The sequence below is a fragment of the Vipera berus genome (assembly GCF_964194415.1).
Source record: "Vipera berus genome assembly, chromosome: 1".
Taxonomy (NCBI): domain Eukaryota; kingdom Metazoa; phylum Chordata; class Lepidosauria; order Squamata; family Viperidae; genus Vipera; species Vipera berus.
In genome coordinates, this window is record NC_138202.1 from 249,918,800 (window position 1) to 249,940,224 (window position 21,425).

Here is a 21,425-nt window from a genome sequence, read left to right on the forward strand (position 1 = left end):
TCAAATTGCCAAATTTTAGTCATAATATATGAAGAGCTAGATTTTTTTTAAAGTCTATAATGCTGGAGAAGATAGAAGATAAAAGAAAAAGAGGAAGACTAGCAGGGGATAGACTCAATTGTAGCTGTGATGGGTATACCATTGGAAGATCTGAAGGGACAAGTTGGTGACAGATCTTCTTTTAGAGAAAGTCTATGTGTTTGTTAAGAGTCATCACCATCATCAATTAAAAAAAATCAAATTGAATCCTTGACAGCTGAATTTGATAGAATTGGCAGAATAAAAGCACATCAAGATAAATTCTTTACTAGTTACCAGATTAGTGTTTTAAATATGTAAGTTTACAGAAATAATTTTAGCAAATCTACTAGTCTTGAGGTCAGTGTATTCTAGCAATTTATAAAGACTGACACATATGTCTTCTCCCAAATGTTTCTCTTATAAACTTGTGTGGAATTGCAGCTGGGCCACAGTTATGAAAACAGATAAATTATAATTACACTCAATGTATACCAGACTTTGGAAGAAAATGAGTGTTACATATTCTATAAATTCTGTCTTGAGTTGAATCAGCTGTTTTAATATTCATCAGCTAAAGCTCTTTGACTCATAATTTTTGTGTCTAGGCAGCTGGCTTGTATATTTCTTTTACAGAGGAGGAAATCAATTCTTCCAGGACATTCCAAGGAGCAGAATGCTCAAATTGTAACCATTTACTAGGAAATATATATTTTAATTCAAATGCATGGACATGATCAGTTGAAGCTAAAATAATAAATGCATGAATATCTATATAGCTTTCAAAGGATGGCGTTACAGAAGGAAGTTGAGACCACATCATATCCCATATGTACAGGATGTCAGAAAATGGGAGAAACTTCATCCTTATCCCCTGTAATCATCGTTCCCCTTCTCCTTATCTAAAACAATCTAAATGAAAAAATGTATAATATTCCTATACATTTTATTTAATGAAGACTAGCCATTATCCGCAGCTAGGGTTAAAGAATTTGTTGGTATGCTGTGGTGGGATAAATTATTTCAAATTCAGAAATATTTGGTTACCAGAATAACACACACACTGTGAGTAAAAATAATGTAAATCAACAGATTATGTATCTTCTGTCATATGCATAATATCCATTATCTATGTAAAAGGACAAACAAATCCATTCCTTCTTATAGGGATCAGGTGTATAGCTTTAAATAACTGATTACCTAATGCTGGCCTCTCCAGATACCATGTTCATATAGGAACCCTATGGCATTGGCACAGCATGAAAAAGCTATATGCTCATATATCACTGTACCAACAGTCCAGCAGACCTTAAGCCTATGGGATGTAGGAGAAGGAGTAGCATGACCTGGGGGTGGAGTGAAAAGGGGGATCAGCCTAGAATCGTTACATAGACGCAAGCGAAGTAAGTTCAATCCCCCTTGAGTGCTGTTGGCCCTTATCTAACTCTAACCAGGTATCAACCATTAGTTGAGAAGATTCCTGTGCATAGGCTTTCGCAGTCAATCAGTTTCATTGAATCCTTGTGGAGCTGGTGTTTTGTGCCTGATATGGGCTGATGCATGAAATAACTATCTAAACGTGATGCTGTCTATAGGGGACAATAGTGTGCATGTCCTTCAGTGTGATACCTAATTAAAAATAGTTGGGAAGACATGAAACAGAGAACGACTATATGGAGATCCATATGTTCGTCTTGGTCCATTGGGAGTATAGGCCACTCATCACTTCTTGAATGCAGGAATGGGTGACAGCATCTTTTGCCCACATTTAGCCAATGCTTGTGCTTTCTAATTTGGATTCAAAACTTCTGTACCCTTCAGAATCAATGGTCTCCAGTGCTTCATTCCATTGTAGCAGCAGCCCCAGCTCTGACTGGCTGCAGGGTATGGCAGGAGCTCCCTTCCAGCACTTGGTCATTTTCTCTAGGCTGCTGGGTTTCAATGTTTTCTGATAGTCATTAGTTACTGTTATTTTTATAATCTTGGACGTTGATCCATGTCAGTCCATTAAGTCAATAAAATATCCACAACTCTAGACTCTCTTGCCCCTTTCCACCTTTCCATTCTCCTTGGATAGCCTTTCAGATTCTGCTTGGACTACGTGAAGCCTGTTCCTCTAGTCCCCCCCTCCCCCGCCTAGAGTACTTGCAAAACTTCCCTTAATTTCTTTTACACATCTGCAAGTTGCAACAGAGGAACTTTGTTTCTATAAAGCTGAACTGTGGTTCCTTGCTACAAAGTTTCTACAAAACTACAGAGGAAGAAAAGAACAAAAGAACAACCTGTTTGCTATTGCTTTGATCAGTGTAGCATCAGAGTATAATGGTAGCATAAGGGGGGGGAGAAGAAAATAAAGCAGTCTGTGTTAATGTCAAAAGAGATAACATGATAAGGGGAGTGCCTGTGAAGGCTTCCATCTGTGCAAACATCTGGGAAAACAATGGAAAAGCAGGGGGGGTTGGACTAGTGAGGAGGGAATAATGTTTTTGTTTTGTTTTGTTTTTTAAGGAAGCATTGGTAAACTGGTCCACAAAGGAGTTTGTTAGTGAGGCTGGCCTAATTTGCTCGGATATGTAGGGCAAGAAAAAGGAGAAGCAGGTCTTGCAGTGACCATAGACCAGTCTGGACCTCTTGCCAGCCACTGTAATCTGGACCAGATTTCTGCAGTTGGTTCAGGTTAAAAAACTGAAAGTACCATGGGACAGAAGCAACCTGGGGTGCAGCATGGAATTCTTCTATTTTTTTAAAAAAAATCCCTTTGAACTGACTGGAAAGTAGAAGAAAACATGGTTTGTGGCTTATGCGTGTGTGCAAATTTATGCAAATAGTTCACAAAGAGGAAAAATGGTTGTTGCCTTGAATTATAAATAGTTCTAAAATATATGTTTTCACCCAGCCTTCAAGTGCAGTAATTTGGCTTTGCCTATTAGAGGGAACTTTATTAAGTCACTGTTTATTTAATATCTTCACTAAAGATTTACAAAAGGGGCTGCTGAGCACTATTGGTTGATAACATCTATGTTTCTGTTTACAGATTTGCTAAAGCAAATAAACAGTAAAAATAACCTGAGGTTGTCAATCAGGCAGCCTACTTTAGTAATCATCCAGCTTTGTTTTTTATTGTCTGGTAAGCTGAAGGTTCAGGAGCAAATGAAGAAAGCTAGTTGGAGATCTTGTATTGATTATCTATTTTTCTAAAGGAATATGCACCTGTAAAAAGCTCTAATTTCAACTGGGCCCTGGCAACTGGAGATATTTTATTTTTTTGCCTTTCCCCCCATTCTCACTGCTCCACTGCTCAAAATAGCAATTGCTTGAAGCTCCCTTTCACTATCCAAATAAATCCAAACTTCAATACATCAGCTTGTGTGTAATTTGCCCTACAAAATACATTTTTGTTAGGCTTTCTCGAAAGGAAAAAAAATTGCATGTGCTGAAAGAGACTTGGAACAATCTGTGCTTTCACATAGGGTACACTTGTGCTGTGATTCAGAGTCACAACTTGATGAGTCAATAATGGAATTGATAGAAATGTGCTTCATTTTATAGTTATGCCAGACATTTCACATTTTAAATATGTGTTGTTTGCATACTGCGCAGCTTTGGTAGAGATTGCAATATGTAGCAATCAACACTACTGTCTTCTAAGTCAGTGTTTTTCAACCTTATTTGGGCAAAGGCACACTTGTTTCGTGAAAAAAATCACGAGGCACTCCGAAAGGGGGGGAGGGGAAATAGACATATTTTTCCAAGCTGTCTTTCTACCAGCTCGGTCTAGCTAGCCGTATCAGTTTCATGCCTTCCAAAGGAACCGAATATCCAGCATGCATCTTTCCCCTAAATACCAATTCCGTCACGTGAATGGAAAAAAAAGTGTGAGCCGTCCCGCCAAGGCCTAAAAGAATACCATAAAGGCCAAGGTGGTCAAACTTCGCGGTATTGGAAGGAAGCGGGGTGGGGGGGAGAGAAAGGGGTTACCTTACGACGTTTGCTTGTTCGTTCGTGTTTTGTTTTCTTTAGCGAGCCCAGATCTCCCAACTACCAACCTCCCTCCCGTTTCTAGCCACCCCACCCTGACAACCGCATAATCATCTCTTTGCGACAGCGGGACAAGAAAGGAGACTAAAGAGCGAGAGCGAAGCTCGCAGCTGCTGGAGAGCGCGCAGAGATGGGGAAGACACCCCATCTCAACCCGAGGAACTCTCCGCGCCAAGCCTCCGTAGGGCTGGCACGACCAAAAAGGGGGAAGGGGGGGTTGCGTGCGAGGGGAAACACCCAGCCCAAATCGCACTTCGGCTGCTCTGCAAGCTGACGTGGGAAGGGAATCGCCGAGAACTTCCAGGCGGACACGAGAGAGACTGCCCTGCGGTGACAAGACTTGCAGCCCCTTTTTCTCCTCTTTCCCCCTTCCCGAGCCAAGCCCAAGTCACGGCAATAGCGGTCATGGCGCTCACAAGAACAATCACCCCCCACCCCTCACTCCACCCCCCAAAAAGGGAAGGAGCCGAACGGAGGGGGGGGGGAAACACCTTCACCTTGGCTCCCAAGAGGCGCGCGGCTGCCCTGCTACCGGCAGTCAACAAGGTCATGGCGAGCAGCGACCAAACTGGCGTGGCGGCGAAAGGGAAAGCAGAAGCCGCCGCCCTCACGAGGGGAGAGTCTTTTTTTAAAAATCTTTCGAATTTTTCAATTTTTCCCATGGCACACCAGGCAACATCTCACCAGGCAACTAGTGTGCCGCGGAACAGTGGTTGAAAAACACTGTTCTAAGTAATGTGGAGAAGACTGAAATATTTCCTTCTGAAATCTGTTTCTTGAGGGCTTTGTTTTCTCTAAAATATGACATCATCCTAGAACTTTGGATAACAGTAGTTTCATCATGGATAATTTTTCTTCTGAAGCAAATGTGAAATGTTGTTATTCTAGCAAAGAAATCCTAGGAAAAGCTTGAAAAGCCCCTTCTTCAGATAGAGTAGTTGGTAGCCACTAATAGAGTACCTGTGGCTGGTATTTTAGGCCCACTAACTAATTACAAAGAATTAAATAAAAATCAATGTCAGTATATTCTTCATGAGTGCAAAAGACCTTTCCAAGGATAATGTGAGACACAAGCAACCAGAACCATCCATGAATAGCTTCAAGCTGCAACTTTATTGTTTATCACTATGATACAAGAATCTCACCAGACTGCTTGTCTTACCCTGGGGGAAAAAAAATCTTTCAACCTTTCCATCCTTTCAGATACTGCCTAGAAAGGGTGAAGCTTGGAATGAGCAAATAAGGCTCCGTGGATGTAGGGGGAGGTCATGCTTATGCCATTTGCACCTGCATAACAATTCCAAGATAGGCCCTCACTTGATCCCTTCCTCCTGGGATGCTGTATGTTAGTGATGGCAAACCTTTTAGAGACTGGGTGCCCAAACTGCAACCCAAAACCTGCTTATGTATCGTCGGGTGCCAGGTGGGCATGGCCCATTGGGTGGGCGTGGCTGCGGTGGTAACGGCAGACTGGGTGGGACTAAAAAGTTCAATCAATCAATTCCAACTTTGTGAGATCTTTTTTTTTCCTGTGAGAAGTTGAAATTGATTGATTGATTGAACCTTTTTTTTGCACACGGCGATGGAGGCCTAAAGCGAAAAGGTTTTATAAAACCCAGCTGAAGGCCTGGGACTGGGGCAACAGCACACGTGCCCACAGAGAGGGCTCTGCATGCCACCTGTGGCACCCGTGCCATAGGTTTGCCACCACGGGTGTATGTGAATGGAAAGTTTGGATATTTAAGGGTAATTAACTTTGATAAAATTATGACTGATAAGAATGGTTTGAATGCAGAGAGGAAATTAAGCTTAAGTAAGAATTTTGAAAACAGGACAAATAGTGACTCAACAAGATGACTTTTATAAATACAATTGAAACATAAGCACCATCAGAAAAGATGCTATATGCTGATGTTACTGTTATTTGTACAAACACAAGAAAAATGTTTATATTCAACTTTGTATGTATCAAAAATATTAAGAACTATATTTGTTTAATGTTGACAAAAGGAAAATACTACTGGAAGAAGAGAAGATCAAAGCAATATATCATTAATTAATATATTGATTATGGAACTATAGAAATTAATTATTACTGATTCTTTTTTAAATATATGAACCCAGACAACACACTGTTTACAAAGCTCTAAAGATTGTTGTTGTAAAAAATCAATAATATATATTTAAAAGTAAAATGAAGGGACGCGGTGGCTCAGTGGGTTAGGATGCTGAGCTTGTCGATCAGAAGGTCAGCAGTTTGGCAGGTCGAATCCCGAATGCCGCGTAACAGAGTGAGTGCCTGTTACACGTCCCAGCTTCTGCCAATCTAGCAGTTCGAAAGCACGTAAAAATGCAAGTAGAAAAATAGGGACCACTACGGTGGGAAGGTAACAGCGTTCCGTGCACCTTTGGCATCTAGTCATGCCAGCCACATGACCATGGAGACGTCCTTGGACAAGCGCTGGCTCTTCGGCTTTGAAACAGAGATGAGCACTGGCCCCTAGAGTTGGAAACGACTAGCACGCATGTGCGGGGGAACCTTTACCTTTTACCTAAAAGTAAAATAAAATTGGAAGTTGCAGAAAGATGGTATTGCCATTCCGTGTTAAAAAGATATAGTTTGTCAGTACAAAAAGCAATACTGTACATGAAAATAATACTTGTAGTATATGCTGCACTGGTTTAATTCCAAACAAAGCTCATCCACTTTAGAGATAGAGTCAACTTACCTTCCATAGTGCCCTTCCCAAAATACCTTCCTCGAGTAAAATGTGTTTTGTTGCTGGGCAAAGTTTTGTCATTCTGCATCCCCATCAAACTCATTGGAAATTACAGGGTAGCTGGCCATTGTTTGCAGCCACCAGAGAGCTGGGTAAAGGCTGCTACAGGTGCTTGTTCATTAACAAAATGGTTGTCATGCAAAATAGGCTGCCTGCTGTTCTCACTATCCTTCTCTTTCTACAGGGGACTCTTGTTTTTCCTGCTCATCTTTATTCTTTTCCAAGGAAGATGAGCAGACTTCCAAACTACTCAGCACTGGGAGGCAGCCATATAATGCTTTTATGTTCTAAGAACACTTCCAGAAAGCACTGGGGGGGGGGGTCAGGGGCATTATTGGAAATAAAGACGATGCCAGAGGATTGCATTTGCTCTGTAGGCTGCCAACTTTTTCTTTTAAAAAAAATTAAAGGGTTTTTAAAACTCAGAAAAGTCAAATGAGCACCAAGAGAGATGGTTATGGACAGAGTGTTCCCTAAGCATTGGTTGAGTGCTTCAGTTGAAGAGCAATAAACTGAAAATAGGTAAGGTACCTGGGAGACAGAATGAAACTTTTATGAACATTGTTACCTCTATTTTAGGAAGGTGGGCTGGTAACAACCCAAGATATTTTATTTAAATCACTTTATAAATGCTTTGAGGCCTTCAAAAGATTCCATAAGACAATTTGCAATATTAAAACAGGAAGCCAGAGATTACTAAAATAAAATATAATCTATTTGAAAAACACATGTAAGAATTACATAAAACCCAAACTTTTGTGGAATTTTGAAAAGTGGTATATTTCTTCTTGAGATCTTAAAAAACACCAATCTAAGCTCGATAAGTGTGGGTGTGAACATTGGGAGAGTGTGGGCACAGTATCACCACCAAATATATCCCCTTTTGCCCTTATTTGTGAGTATGCCCTGTTGAGCAAATAATCTGTTCTGTCCTTAATTTCAAATAGTCTGAATTTGGAGTGTATGAGTTCAGAGAAGAAAATTGGTGTCCAAGATACATTGTGACCGAAAGATGAGTTCTTGAAAAGTATTTATTATTGCTGATACATTTAATGAGTTATTTTGGGGAGAGTGGCTTAAAAGAAAACCAGTTTATGCCATGCAATGATGAGCCTTAGTGCTATATAGTTTAGTGTTTTGCCTACAATGCAAAATAAGTGCTTTTAAAAAATTGAAATGGATGACTCAGTAAATTTCTTAAGAAATAAAGCTTTGATTGCATAATACCTGGAAGCCAACCAGCAACCAATACAGGTCCACTTATCAATGGTGAAAGGTGGGCATAAAGAGGCATGACCTACATTGCTTGTGTGTTTCTGCATTTGGGACAAGCTGTAGTTTCTGGAAGGTCTTCAAACTTTCCTATGGGCCCACACTGAAGTTGACCAATTGTGACAGGCCAGAGCTGCCACTTATTCCTCAAGTAAGAGCTGAAAGTTCAGAAAGAAATCCTCCCTCATGTTGTTCACAGGTTTGTGGGAAAGATTTTAGAATCAAGAATAACTTTATTCATGCATTCTCTGTGAACTCTTTGAATCAAGAAAATGTAACTTGTCAACAGCTGTGAAGAATCAGGTATCAAACAGGGAAAAGCATGTAAACTTGTCGGTCAAATAATTAAGAGTCAGGCTGAAACTGACAAATCACCTTCCTCTTAAGGAACAGCAAACAAGATGAATCCTTTAAGACATAGGCCTTTTAAGAACACACGAGAAGGACACCCCAAAGTCTGCACCTACGCACATACCTAAGGACAACATGTAAGATTTAGATGAAGTCAACTCCCCATCAGAACTGTACATTTACCAAGAGATAAACTCGTTGATACATATTCACACAAATAACTTGTTGTTGTTGTTAGCTGCGAAGTCGTGTCCGACTCATTGCGACCCTATGGACAACGTTCCTCCAGCCCTTCCTGTCCTCTACCATCTTCTGGAGTCCATTTAAGCTCACACCTACTACTTCAGTGACTCCATCCAGCCACCTCATTCTCTGTCGTCCCCTTCTTCTATTGCCCTCAATCTTTCCCAGCATTAGGCTCTTCTCCAGTGAGTCCTTCCTTCTCATTAGGTGGCCAAAGTATTTGAGTTTTAGCTTCAGGATCTGGCCTTCTAAAGAGCAGTCAGGGTTGATCTCGTCTAGGACTGACCAGTTTGATCGCCTTGCAGTCCAAGGGACTTGCAGGAGTCTTCTCCAGCACCATAGTTCAAAGGCTTCAATTCTTTGGCGCTCAGCCTTTCTTATGGTCCAGCTTTCACTGCCATACATTGCAACTGGGAACACCATAGCCTTGACTATACGCACGTTTGTTGACAGGTTGATGTCTCTGCTTTTTAGTGTGCTGTCTAGATTTGCCATGGCTCTCCTCCCAAGGAGCAAGCGTCTTTTAATTTCTTGGCTACAGTCCCCATCTGCAGTGATTTTGGAGCCCAGGAAAATAAAATCTGTCACTACCTCCATTTCTTCCCCATCTATTTGCCAGGAATTGAGAGGGCCAGATGCCATGATCTTGGTTTTCTTAATGTTTAGTTTCAACCCAACTTTTGCACTCTCCTTCTTCACTCGCAACAAGAGGCTCTTTAGTTCTTCTTCACTTTCTGCCATTAGAGTGGTATCATCTGCATATCTTAGGTTGTTGATATTTCTCCCAGCAATCTTAATTCCAACTTTTGATTCATCTATAGCCCTGCCTTTCTCATGATGTACTTTGCATAAAAGTTAAATAGGCAGGGTGACAGTATACAGCCTTGCCGGACTCCTTTCCCAATTTTGAACCAATCAGTGGTTCTGTGTCCAGTTCTCACTGTTGCTTCTTGGCCCACATATAGGTTTCTCAAGAGACAAATAAGATGGTCTGGTACGCCCATCTCTTTAAGAACTTGCCACAGTTTGTTATGATCCACAAAATCAAAGGCTTTAGCATAGTCAATGAAGCAGAAATAGATGTTTTTCTGGAACTCTCACAAATAACTACATTTCCTATAAATACATCCAACTTTGCAACTCCAATCTGCAGTCTACTTTCGAGGGCTTACATTCTTGAATAAATATTTTCTTCTCCAAATATCTGAGTCCAGAGTCTTTCTTATGCAAAACCCAGCTCAGATGGGACCAAGAATTCTTATAACAGATATGCAGCGGGTCCCTTGACACCCAAAGCAATAAAAAAGAGGAAGTTTTAAAAAAAGAAGACTCAATAAGGCAGGATAGCCCCACTCAGGACTGAAAAGGGAAATCCCCCAGAACAAGAAGAACTGAACATTCAGTCAATCCTTTGAGGTAGGCCAGGTCAGGAAACTGAAAGGACCGTGGGAACTTTGTTGTTATAAGATATGATAACAGAATTTTGAAAGACTGCCAGAATTTTTCTTCTATCCTCTCTTATGCTGTGCAGAATCGAGGTAGGTTCTTTTCTTTTCCTTGCATTTGTTTCCTTCCCAGGGCTGAGATTTTGTTTATTATCTCTGATATCTGTGAATGACTTTTGCATTGTTTCACTGTGTCTGCATCCTTCAATACACTCAAAGCCATTTGAATTTTCTATTGCTGTTCCTCCCATCCAAATTCCAACGTCTCACCAAGCACAATCCTAACTAGACTGTTGTTTCTCTGTGTCAGACAATATATGTGGGTACATGCATAATTCTGTATTTATTATTTATTTTTGCCATATTTATGTAGTGTATATCGGATGTGGTGACCCTCTGAGAGCTGAATGCAACAAAATTTCATTTTAATGTATGCCGATTAGTGTACATTCAAAGTGACAATAGTTATTCTATTCTATTCTATTCTATTCTATTCTATTCTATTCTATTCTATTCTATTCTATTCTATTCTATTCTATTCTATTCTATTCTATTCTATTCTATTCTATTCTATTCTATTCTACTGAGACAAGATCTTGAAACATTGCTTGGTTGGTAAAGGTTCAATATGTAAAACTGGGTATCAGCATACTTATGATACTGGATCCCAAGCTGGTCTCATGCAGATGTTAAACCAGTGGAGTAACAGCATCAAGCCCTGAGGCCTCCCACAAGCCAAGGTTTTAGGGCTCAGTGTATCCATTCAGAGAGGAACCATTCAATAGGAGAACCACCATAACATGGTGTCCTGTCTCCCATTACCCTTAGCCAGTAAAGAAGGATAGCATAGTTTATTGTATTGAAAGCCATTAATAGTTCTAGAAGACTGAGGATGATTGAACATCCTGCCTCCTATGCCAGTTCTGCCAAAGGTCTAATCCATGACCTACATGGGTCATACCAGGGGTCTTCAAACTTGGCCCTTTTATGACTTGTGGACTTCAACTCCCAGAATTCCTCAGCCAGGCAAGCTGGCTGAAGAATTCTGAGAGTTGAAGTCCACAAGTCATAAAAGGGCCAAGTTTGAAGACCCCTGGGTTATATTGTATAGTCTACCAAGGTCTATAAGCATTTGTGTACTAGGCGTCACCTTGAAACCTGACTAAAAAAAGGGTCTAGATAATCTGCTTTATCCAGGAGCCTCTGTAATTGTAACCCAATCACCTTTCCCAAAAAGGGACAATTGGAGAGTGAATGATAATTGTCCAGGATGGTTCAGTGATGGCTCTTGATGAGAGTATAAGGCTCATTACTGTATACGGACTCAAGTTCTCCCAAAGACAACTTAGCTTTCTTGTCTTTTATATAAACACTAGCTACAAAATTACTTCTTTACTAGAGTCATACTCCTAAATTCGAGTGGTTCCCTTTCCATGCATTTTTCTGCTATGTAAAGTTACATACAGTAGTACCTTGGTATTCAATTGCTTCAAAAATCATCAAATTTGGTACTCAACACATTTTGATGCGAAAATGTTGTCCTGGTACTTGTTTCTTTAGTACTTGGTGTGTTGCAAAATGAAGAGGGGACAGCTGTATAGGGCGGACAGGAAGTCAACCATGCAGGGAAGGTCACTGACATAGGAAAAAGCACAGACAGAAAGTTCTTTCCAGTTAAAACAAAGGGTCACCTAGTAGGCCACCTAGTTTGTTTGGCACTCAGTTTTTAATACTCATTGGGCCTCCTGGAAGCAATAAATGTCAAACACTGAGGTACCACTGTATTATCAAACAGAGGTCAGAACTTGGCCCCTGGATAGAAAACTCCGAAGAATTCTTTTACTCCTTGAAAAGCCCTCAAGAATTTACATATGTCTGTGTAAAATAGTTTTTCATTCTGTCTTCTAAGGTTACATACACAGGTATATTTATAACTCCGATAAATAATTTTTAACACTGAATTATTATTATTATTATTATTTTTTATTGAATAGTTTTACAGTACATTTTAACTTTAACGATCCCCCCTCCCCCCACCCCTACCTAACCCTCCCTATCCCTCCCACCCATTCCCCCCTCCCCCCCCGACTTCCCAGAGCTAAATACAGGGTATAAAAACAAAGAACAATCATAAACATCCATATGCTAACAACAATAAACCATCAGTTCTATCACCCTCTAGCTCATATAAAATGATTACAAGCAATATTAATATTACATATAAAAAGAAAAAAAAATGAAAAAGAAACTTACTCAAATGCTAAATGAAATTTCTTAGTCCCATATTTGTTCTGGATATAGTCAATCCACTTTTTCCACTCCATAATATAACGTTCTTGCGAATGATCTTTCAGGTAAGCCGAAATCTTTGCCATTTCCGCCAGGTCAGAAACTTTTAGAGTCCATTCTTCTATAGTCGGCAGTTCTTCCTTTTTCCAATATTGACCTATTAAAAGTCTTGCTGCTGTGATTAAGTTCAGCATCAACTTAACGTCCACCACAGTAGCTTCTGTAATTATGCCCAACAAAAACAGTTGCGGACAAAACTTTATCCTTTGCTTAAAGATCTTCTGCATATTCCACCAAATTTTTATCCAAAAAGCCTTAACCTTTTTGCAGGTCCACCATATATGAAAATACGTTGCGTCTTCGCCTCCACACCTCCAGCATTTAGGCTGATAATTCGGATACATACTTGCAAGCTTTTTGGGGTCTAGATGCCATCTATAAAACATTTTATAAAAGTTCTCTCTTAAGTTTTGGGCTTGCGTGAATTTTACGTTCCTCACCCAAATCTTTTCCCACGTGTCCATTGTAATAACTTCTTGAATATTCTCAGCCCATTTTATCATACAATCTTTAACAAGTTCTGTTTCTGAATCAATTTCTATCAATGCAAGATATATCCGTTTGATATGTGCTGGACCCTGGTTTCTAATTTGCTTTATCAAATTTTCATCAGTCATTGCAAAACCAATTTTCTGATCTTCTTTCCACCTGGCCCGTAACTGAGTATATTGAAACCAAGTTTGAACGATCTTCTCATCTCGCAAGAGATTGTACGGCTTCAAACACCAGACATTTCTTTCCAAGCTTAAAATCTCCTTATACGTAGTCACATCATGTTTGAAGCCAACATTTATGTTTTCTATTGCGTGTTTTGGGATTGCCCACAACGGCATCTTGTAATTTAGCTTATGTCTATACTTCTTCCAAACTCTCAACAATGCCTGTCTTAAAATATGCACTTTAAACACATTATCTACCTTCTTATCATACAACAAATATGCATGCCAGCCAAATAACAAGTCATGGCCCTCAAGATTTAATAATCTCTCTTGTGTCAAATTAATCCAATCACTTATTCCTGATAACGCAGCAGCTTCATAATATAATTTAAAATTAGGCATTTTAAGACCACCTCTTTCACGAGTATCCTGGATAATCTTAAGTTTAACTCGTGGCCTTTTCCCTGCCCAGACAAATTTATTGATACCCCGTTGCCATTCTTCCAAATTAGAATCTTTTTTAAGGACCGGTATCATTTGAAATAAAAATAAAAATTTAGGCAGGACATTCATTTTCACTGCTGCAATTCTTCCCAGCAAAGACAATTGCAGTTTTTCCCAGCTCTCCAATTCTTTTTGAATTTTTCCCCATAACTTTTCATAGTTATTTTTATATAACTTTGTATTAGAGGGTGACAAATACACCCCCAAATATTTGAGCCTTTTAACAATCTCAAATCCAGTTAATCCTTCTAAAAGGGTCTTTTGCAATACTGTCATATTTTTGGCCAAAATTTTAGTTTTTTGTGCATTAACCTTAAATCCAGAAACCTTCCCATATTGCATTATTATCTCCATCAGGTCCACAACAGAGTTTTCTGGCTGGGTCACCGTAACAACCAGATCGTCTGCAAACGCCCTCAGTCTATAATCCTGATCTCTAATTTGAATACCCTTAATTTTTTCCGAGTTCCGTACTTTTACCAATAATATCTCCAATGTTAAAACAAATAATAAAGGTGATAACGGACACCCTTGTCTTGTGCCCTTCTCAATATTGCATACTTCAGTCAATCTATTGTTAACTATTATTCGGGCAGTTTGTTTTTGATATAATGCCCTAATTGGTTGCAAAAATTTATCCCCAAAATTCATTTTATCTAAAACTTTCATCAAAAATTGCCAATTCAATTGATCAAAAGCTTTTTCAGCATCTAGAAAGATTAGCGCCGCAGGGATCTGGTTGTTCCTTTCCAAAAACTCCACCACATCAACTATATGCCTCACATTATTTTTCATTTGTCTACCACTAATAAACCCAGTTTGATCCCCATGAATCACCTGTTGCAGAACCCTCATCAGTCTATTAGCTAACACCTTGGCAAATATTTTGTAGTCTGTATTTAAAAGTGATATCGGTCTATAGTTTTTAACTTGAGTAGCATCTTGATCTTCCTTCGGAATCAAAGAAATAAAAGCAGTTCTCCAAGACGGAGGCACCTTTCCCCCCCTCTGAATTGTCTGAAACAATTCCTTTAACGGCTTTATCAGCTCCAATTGTAGATTTTTGTAATAAGCCGCAGTCAGACCATCCGTACCTGGCGCTTTATCCACCTTCAGTTCCTTAATTGCTATAAGGATTTCTTCTGTTATCAATTGATTAATCTCCTTTTGTTCTTGCGTAAGAACCGGGATGCTAGCATTCTTCAAATATACATCAATGTCTGTTTCATTAATCTTCTCCTTAGCATATAGTTTAGAATAAAAATCCACAAAGGCTTCCTTAATAAGATCCTGTTGAAACACAACCTTTCCCTTATATTCAATTTTATCTATATTAGAAGCCCTTTGCTTTTTCCTTAACCTGTAGGCTAGCCATCTGCCTGGCTTATTAGCATTGCAAAAAGTATTGTGCCTAGCAAACCGTAAATTAGTTGCTACTTGGTCAGCCATCAACTTATCAAATTGTCCTCTTAATAGGTTAATGACCTCCTTAATCTTCACATCCAATGGGTTCAAAATTAGGGCCTTTTCTTTTTCCCTAATTTCATTCTCCAGTTCTTTCCTTCCAACTTCCAAAGTACGTCTGTATTTATTGTTCATATATATCAACACCCCTCTCATGTAGGCCTTGCTAGCATCCCAAACCATGTCCATAGAGGTATCCTTATTCATATTAATTTCAAAGAAATCCTTCATCTGCTGTTTACATTCTTCCACATTTCTCTGATTTCTAAACAAATTCTCATTTACGCGCCAAGAGCGCCTATCCCTATTGTCCTTGTTGATCTCTAACCAAACTGGACTATGGTCAGAGATAGTTCTTGCACAGATCTTTACCTTCTTAATCCTAGAAAAAAAGTCATTAGTCAATAAAATAAAGTCAATCCTAGAAAAAGATTGATGTCTATCAGAAAAAAAAGTATAATCCTTTTCATGTAGATGTGTATCGCGCCAAATGTCTCGCAATTCCATATCATCTTTCATTTCAAAAAAAGATTTAGGCAGTCTAGCATGACTCGGACACGCTTAAAAAAGCCAGCTTTGTCCATCTGTATGTCTAGGACACCATTCCAATCTCCCATAAAAATAAAAGATTTATAATCCAATTGGGTAACCTTTGTGTGTAGTAAGTTAAAAAAGTCAGCTTGTTGTTGATTAGGAGCATACAATCCCACTAAAAGCGTTTTTTTACCTTCTAGCAGCAAATCTATCATAACATATCTTCCTTCCTTATCTACTTCAATTAGTTCCGCTGTTAGAGTACTTTTAACGTAGACAACCACTCCATTATTATTTTTTGTTAATCAGAATTGAAATAGATTTTTAAGAAAGGACTCCATCTGGATGGTTTATGTAAGAACCTTAAATTAACACTATTTTAATGGTTCCCCCGTTAAGTGGAGATGGTTCAAACAACCATTGGCTCTTTTAAATAAAGTAAATATGCACGTCAAATTGCTTAGAGGAATTTTATTGTTTTCATTTGTAATTTATATACTTCATCCAAAGTGAACTTTTTCAAACACCTCACAGTGATAAAACAATCTCAATAAATAAGCAGACAATATATATGGTACATTTAACTAACTTGAGGGAAATTGATATTAAGCCACTACTACCCAAGCTATAAAGGAAAACCACAAGTTCTACAAAATCTTATGGCCCAGACACCAAACAATTTAAGATACCTGGCAAAGGAAAGCAAATCATGTTTGTGCCAGTTAAACTATTAAAGGGAATTTATAAGAGAGCCATTAAAAATCTTCTTACTTTATTGTACATAAATTCAGTCAGGATTCAGTCCTGAGGATGGAAACAGAAATGGTTGCACTTTTAGATGATCTTTGACCGGAGACGATGGGAGTGATGGTGGTAATGCATATATCCTTGCCCTTATTGGCCTTTCAGTACTCTTTAATACCTGTGACCATGGTCTTTTCTGGATCAGCTTTGGGGATTGGGGGTGGGTGGACTATATTTAGCTGGTTCTCCTTTCTCTGATTAAATTGGGAAGGTGAAAAAAAACAACCCAGAAGGTGACAATGGCAAACCATTGCTATACTACTACAAGCAAATGTGTCTACAGGATATGGTAAAAAAGTCAAGATGGAAAACACAGTGGAGCAATCAGAGCTCTGCATGTTTTTTTGTGTGCATCAGACGTATTCAGCCATGGAGGCCACCAACTCCTAGGCTACCCCAGTCTTAATGTCATCAGATGTCAGTTTGAAATTCCTTAACACCAGCAGTCTTGGAGACTCTATTGCCAGACAAAATCCAACAATTCAGAAAGGGGTGAATATGGACAGCTGGAGGGCAATACACCGGTAGCAATTCTAACTGTTCACTTAAGCTCACCTTCAACTAAGACCCTTAAATCAGCCTCTGTGAACCTGTATGGACTCATAAATGGCAATAGCCACTGTCCACTCCTCACTGGGATCTTAGCTGGTGCAAAACCCAAAACTTGGTGGGTATATTTCCAAGAGCAATACATCTACCTCCAAACTCAGTAATTCATGCTTAGTGTTCAAAAGAGGTCTTATGGTCTTGGAATGTCAGTTGCAATAGCTTTGTGTGCTGCAAAACGCTGTCCATCTACTGTACCTACCATCATTTGTCTTTTGAGACTCTGGATTGGTTCCTTTAATCTTTGTACTGTGGCTTCATCTAGAAATCAGAGATTGCCCCTGAGTCCACAACATCAAAACATTCTACTTGAATGTAAATAAAGGCACTTACTTGCTACATGCTACATAAACTTACAAGTTTTGCATCTTGCTGCAGTGTCAGAATCCCAAAATTTCAGTGTGCATGATCTGGCTGTATGTATAAGCTCCATAGTAAAACCAAAAGCCCAGATCTCTCTCTCTCTCTTTTTTTCTGATGTTCTCTTGAGTGCGCTACTTCATGCAGCCTCTCCTTTTCCTGGATTCCAAGATGGACATCAGAAGGGAGGAAGAGGGAAAGAGAGGCTGTAAAACTCCTCCCCTTACCTTTCTTCCCTGCCTCAACAATTCTAGCATTTCATCTATTATCACACAACACTGAAAATATTTTCCCAAATTATTTGTGTTGGATTGTCACACTAGCTTATCTCTCAATTCTTCAGCAAACCTTTGAGCTGGTCAACCAGATCCAGTTCATTTCATCCTATGTAATTTAAAATATAACCTTATTCTATGCTGACTGCTTGAGTTTGGAGATCTCATATGTGGAGGTGAGGAGCCACCTGGAATCATCAAAGCAACTTTTGAATCTTCACATAAAGTTTGGTAATTGTTCAGCACCAAGTCATTGCTATCAATGATTGGTAACTCCCATTTAGCTGCTCCTTCTTTTAGTAAACATAGCACAAAAGTCACCTTGGTGCGATCTTTGGGAATCTATGAGGTTCTGCACACCATAAACAGTTCATATTAAGTCAGGAAAGTCAGGAATTGGTTCTGGTCTCCTCCAACTTTTTTTCCACCATGAGAACTCAGAAACACCAGCTATGCTGTAAGCTGCTGTGCCAGGGCAGGTTGAGGCAAATTACGTCCCAGTTATGTTGCTAGCTGCCTCACGGCATTTTATAAACAGGTTATTTGTATAACCACTTGCTGCTGATATTGCAGCAATGCTGCAATGAGGTGATCAGTAGATAGCAGTGACCCCTGAGGATCAAAGGCCATCTCCAGTAGCCAAAGAAAGATATCCTGCCTCTCCAGAAAGAGATTAGGAGACTTGCAATATTGATGTCACCTCATGAGAGGGACCAATATAAGTCATTAGTTCTTCCATTGTAAGAGAATCTTGCAAGTCTCATATTGAACCAGAGAGGGGCTTGTCTGAGATGTTTTTATCAAGTTATTTTCTTGGTCAGGCTCAGGCACTTTTTATCAAATGACTGATTTGGTAGCAGTTCTTCTTCCAGTCCTACAAGGATTTTCCCTCTAACGGCAATTTATAAAAATTCTTATTTTTCTTTAGGTTATGGTAAATACAAGCAAAAGCCAAATTAAAGACACATTTAATGAGGAAATAATAAGAAACACAACAAATTTTTGTTAAATGTAAATTATGACAAATTATTTTTAATGGGATAATAACAGGGAAATAAGGTATCAGCTTTAGCATCTCTCTCTCTCTCTTTCTCTCTCTCTCTCTCTCTCTCACACACACACACACACAAACACACACCTACTGTAGAGTTCTGCTTAACCTCCTTTTGTGAATTTGGTTTATTTAGGAGCAGATATTGAATTGGTCCCAGAATAGTACTATTTAAATTCTGTTGCTTCTTTAAGATTGAAACAACTGTTCAGCTGAAAGCATCTTCCATTTCATAAAAGCCTTTTCAAGAGTTCCCGCAAATCAATTTAAAATTGCATATTGCAGAGAGCTAAATTTATAGTATGCTCTTTAACACATCACAACAAAAATATTTCTATGAATCTTAATTCTGTGAGGCCATCTGCCTATAGTATATTTTTCCAAGATGTACATGTTTCTGGGTTATACTTGATTCTTCCTTTTAACCTATTTGTATACCGTCAGGCACGAACAACAGACCCACATGTGTGCAGAGTTCAAGCTAACTACTTTATTATGTTTGCCGATAGTATAGGAATCTTTGCCGATAGTATAGGAATCTCTCGCTTAGACTACTGCAACGCTCTCTACATGGGGCTGCCCTTGAAGACTACTCGGAGGCTCCAACTGGTACAGAATGCAGCCGCAAGAGTTGTGTTGGGAGTCTCCCGATACTCCCATGTTACACCTCTGCTCCGTGAGCTGCATTGGCTACCAGTTGTCTTCCGGGTAAGATCCAAGGTTCTGGTAATGGTTTCCAAGGCCCTACATGGCATGGGTCCGGAGTACCTTAGGGATCACCTGCTGCCGGCGTCAACTTCCCTCCGCCCTGTGCGTTCCCACAGAGAGGGCCTCCTCAGGGTGCCACCGGTCAGAGAATGTCACCTGGTGGCCCCCAGGGGGAGGTCCTTCTCTGTGGGCGTGCCAGAATTGTGGAACCGTTTGCCGGTTGAGCTCCGGATGGCGCCCGACCTTCGCTCCTTCCGGCGTGAACTGAAGACTTATTTGTTCGAACAAGCCGGCCTGGCCTGATGGGGGATGGGTTTGGATTTTATTGTGGTTTTAAATGTATTTTAGTCTATTGTTAACGTGGGCATCTTGTTTAATTCCTTTTTAATCTTTGTATTTTGTATTTTGTATGTTTGCCCTGTTCACCGCCCTGAGTCCTTTGGGAGAAGGGCGGTATACAAATTTATTTATTTATTTATTTATTTATTTATTTATTTATTTATTTATTTATTTAGTCTGGCAGCCTCTTGAGAAAAATTAGATAAAGTTCCAAGGAACTGTGATGGGTGTTGGTCCTAGTCCTTTTAGCCCTTTCCAGGCTAGCTGTATGCTTGATTTTATCTCCCTGCCCGGCAGAGTACTTTCCAATATATACATTCCCATTCATCTATGATAATTTAGCTCCCTTTCTATGCTATCTGAGCACATCAAATCTATGATTATGAATACCTTATGTGGGAGTTTAGAATCGTGAGAATAAAGTTATGCTTACCTTCTTTCAAATAAGAGTCCATCTTTCTTTACATTTTATTCTTCTTCCCATATCTCCTGTCCCTACCTACATTCCAGGCTGGCAATGTTCATGTAATTCTCCTATAGTCCTATAGTCCTAATAAAACTACAATTCACTGCAGGTAGTTGTTGACCTATGATGACAACTAGGTTCAGAATTGCCACTGCCAAGCAAGGCAGTCGTTAAGTGGGTTGTGCCTGATTTCATGAAGTTTTTCACTGCAGTTGTTAAGCAAATCATTGCAGTTGCTAAGTGAATCACATGGTCATTAAGCAAGCCTGGCTTCCTCCAATGACTTTGCTTGTCAAAAGCTGGCTGGGAAGGTCACGAACGGCAGTCATGTGACCTGGGGACAGTGCAGACTTTTTAAATACATGCTGGTTGCCAAACACCCAAATTTTGATCACATGACCATGGGGATGCTGTAATGGTCATAAATGTGAAGACCTGTTGTAAATTACTTTTCCCAGTGCTGTTATAACTTTGAAAGAGTTGCTAAACAAATTGCAAGTTGAGGATTATATGCAATACAAAATGACACTTTTTAACATACACAAAGAAACGAGAGCATTAAGTGATCAAGATGGGAAAAAGAGAACACACACAGAGAAACAGACACACACACACACAGAGAGAGAGAGAGACAGAAAGAGAGAGAGAGAGAGATGCATGCTGGATATGAGCTAATGATGGAGATGCTTGATAGGTAGAGATAGCTCTATAAATTCCAAAAGCCTTTTTCCAGTTCCCATTTCCAGTTAGACGTAGTTCATACAGTTTTACCTATAACAGTCCTTGACAACCTTTTAATTCAGAGCTTGACATCCCTATCATTTATTTACTATATTTAACCGTATCATATTTTTATACCTGGTGGTGTATAATAAACAGTAAATCTGTGTAAAAACTGTAATGTATTGGGGTTTGCTTGTGCAGATTCACGTGTCTGTTTAAATGCTGCATTAATGATTGTTTAATGGTGTGTGTGTGTGTGTAACGGTTACTGCCTGGGCCAGACTTGCTGTCTCCAGGGCTATCATTGGTAGATTTGAGGCAGGAATGGGCTCCTTCAAATCTATTGGTCGCCGCCTAGAGGCCAACTGTATAAATAGCTGCGCAGCAGCTACTGTTTTGCTTCTGTTCCTGTTTTACTTCAATAAACCTTGTTCCT